We start from the raw sequence: 2,500 nt of genomic DNA on the forward strand, positions 1-2,500 counted from the left end.
AGAGCTCTCAATCTGTCAATCCTCATTGTGTCTGGACCTGGTGAGTTTCCCCGTGTTGAGTCAAATTAAGCCGCAGGCTCCACCCCTGGTGGTGCCCTTCCGTCAATTTCTTTAAGTTTCAGCCTTGCGACCATACTCCCCCTGGAGCCCAAGCACTTTGATTTCTCGTAAGGTGCCGAACGAGTCAAAAAATAACATCGTCCGATCCCTAGTCGGCATAGTTTATGGTTAAGACTACGACGGTATCTGATCGTCTTCGATCCCCTAACTTTCGTTCCTGATAAATGAAAACATCCTTGGCAAATGCTTTCGCAGTAGTTAGTCTTCAATAAATCCAAGAATTTCACCTCTGACAATTGAATACTGATGCCCCCGACTGTCCCTATTAATCATTACGGCGGTCCTAGAAACCAACAAAATAGAACCACACGTCCTATTCTATTATTCCATGCTAATGTATTCGAGCATAGGCCTGCCTGGAGCACTCTAATTTTTTCAAAGTAAAAGTCCTGTTTCCCCGGCACACCCAGTGAAGGGCATGCGGTTCCACAGAGGGAAAGGCCCGGCCGGACCAGTGCACGCGGTGAGGCGGACCGGCCAGCCAGGCCCAAGGTTCTACTACGAGCTTTTTAACCACAACAACTTTAATATACGCTATTGGAGCTGGAATTACCGCGGCTGCTGGCACCAGACTTGCCCTCCAATTGTTCCTCGTTAAGGGATTTAAATTGTACTCATTCCAATTACAAGACCCAAAAGAGCCCTGTATCAGTATTTATCGTCACTACCTCCCCGTGTCGGGATTGGGTAATTTGCGCGCCTGCTGCCTTCCTTGGATGTAGTAGCCGTTTCTCAGGCTCCTTCTCCGGGGTCGAGCCCTAACCCTCCGTTACCCGTTGTAACCATGCTAGAACACTACTCTAGCATCGAAAGTTGATAGGGAAGAAATTTGAATGAACCATCGCCGGCGCAAGGCCATGCGATTCGAGAAGTTATTATGAATCACCAGTGAGCCCCGAAGGGCATTGGTTTTTAATCTAATAAATACATCCCTTCCGAAGTCGGGATTTTTAGCATGTATTAGCTCTAGAATTACCACGGTTATCCAAGTAGTAAGGTACTATCAAATAAACGATAACTTATATAATGAGCCATTCGCAGTTTCGCTGTATAATTGCTTATACTTAGACATGCATGGCTTAATCTTTGAGACAAGCATATGACTACTGGCAGAATCAACCAGGTAACTATCGTGCGCCGGGGTGAGCCGGCCATCGGCGCTGCGAGCAGCGGCCGAAGCATTTTTAGTCACCGGTATCGCTCGCGCTGCCGAAACAGCGCTCGCACCCCCGCTGCGACCGTCCGGCTGGGCCGTAGGCGCAGAGGAAGCTTCCGTTTTCCCCCTCTGAATTCCCCAGAACCCCGTTCACCGCGCTGTGCCCCCGGGGGGGTTGCGTGGTTAGGGGGCTCCAAGAGGAGCAACTGGCCCCGCGGCTTCAGCTATTCAGCGTCCGACCGCGGGCGTTTCTCTCCCGACGCTCAGTGTAAGTCTAGCCAACGGCCATTCATCCACAGAGCCCATCCTTCGGGTCTAGGGGCTCGTGACCCCCAAACCCTCCGGGCACGCCCAGGATGATGCGCCGCCTTAGCGGTGCACCACAGTGGGCGGCGACTGCTGCTACGAACTCCCCGCCACCGAGACGGATGCCTGCGAGGCTGTTCAGGGAGACGCCACGCAGCAGTCATTAAGATATGGGACGGTTGCGCTGTATTTCTACAGCGCGCACCCTCGGCGGGTGGAGCAGTTGCGCTGTGCCGCCGGTTGGCTGCACTCGCTCTCTTCTCATAGGCCCTGCGACACTTTTTGCGCCCGGGCCCCGCTCCACCTGGCTCTGTCCCGAAAAAACATTTCCCGAAAAAAAGATTTGTATGGGAAAACAAAAAAATCGACTCACGGCCACCAAAACCTTATCCGATCCCGCACGCACAACCCAGGTATGCCCGTCGACCGCCCACGTCGTCGCCGCCAACTGCTTGGTGGCGGCGCCTTGCAGGGTACTTGTTTTTTTGCTTTCCAGGGTACTTGGGGATTCCTTTCCAGGGTACTTGGCCTTTCCAGGGTACTTGGGGATTCCTTTCCAGGGTACTTGGCCTTTCCAGGGTACTTGGGGATTCCTTTCCAGGGTACTTGGGAATTCCCTTCCAGGGTACCTGCGGCTTTAGACCGCTATATCTCTAGCGCTATAGCGCCTACTGCATAGGTCTCTACAGCGCTGTAATCGCTGCGATAAGCCCTATAACCCTAGTATACTACCTAGCCTGCAGGCGCCAACTTTACTGTCTAACCGCCGGTTTTTTGAACTTCCGCAGCGGTTTTCTCAGCCGCTATAGGCTCTACAGCTATAGGGCCTAGTGCACTAGACTCCCCCATAGGCGCTCTATAGCCCTATATTGTTTTCTTATAGCCTAGGCGCTATGGTAGAAAATCCTTTCCAGGGTA

The sequence above is a fragment of the Colletotrichum higginsianum genome (genome assembly GCF_001672515.1).
Source record: "Colletotrichum higginsianum IMI 349063 chromosome 7 map unlocalized unitig_7, whole genome shotgun sequence".
Classification (NCBI taxonomy): Eukaryota; Fungi; Ascomycota; class Sordariomycetes; order Glomerellales; family Glomerellaceae; genus Colletotrichum; species Colletotrichum higginsianum.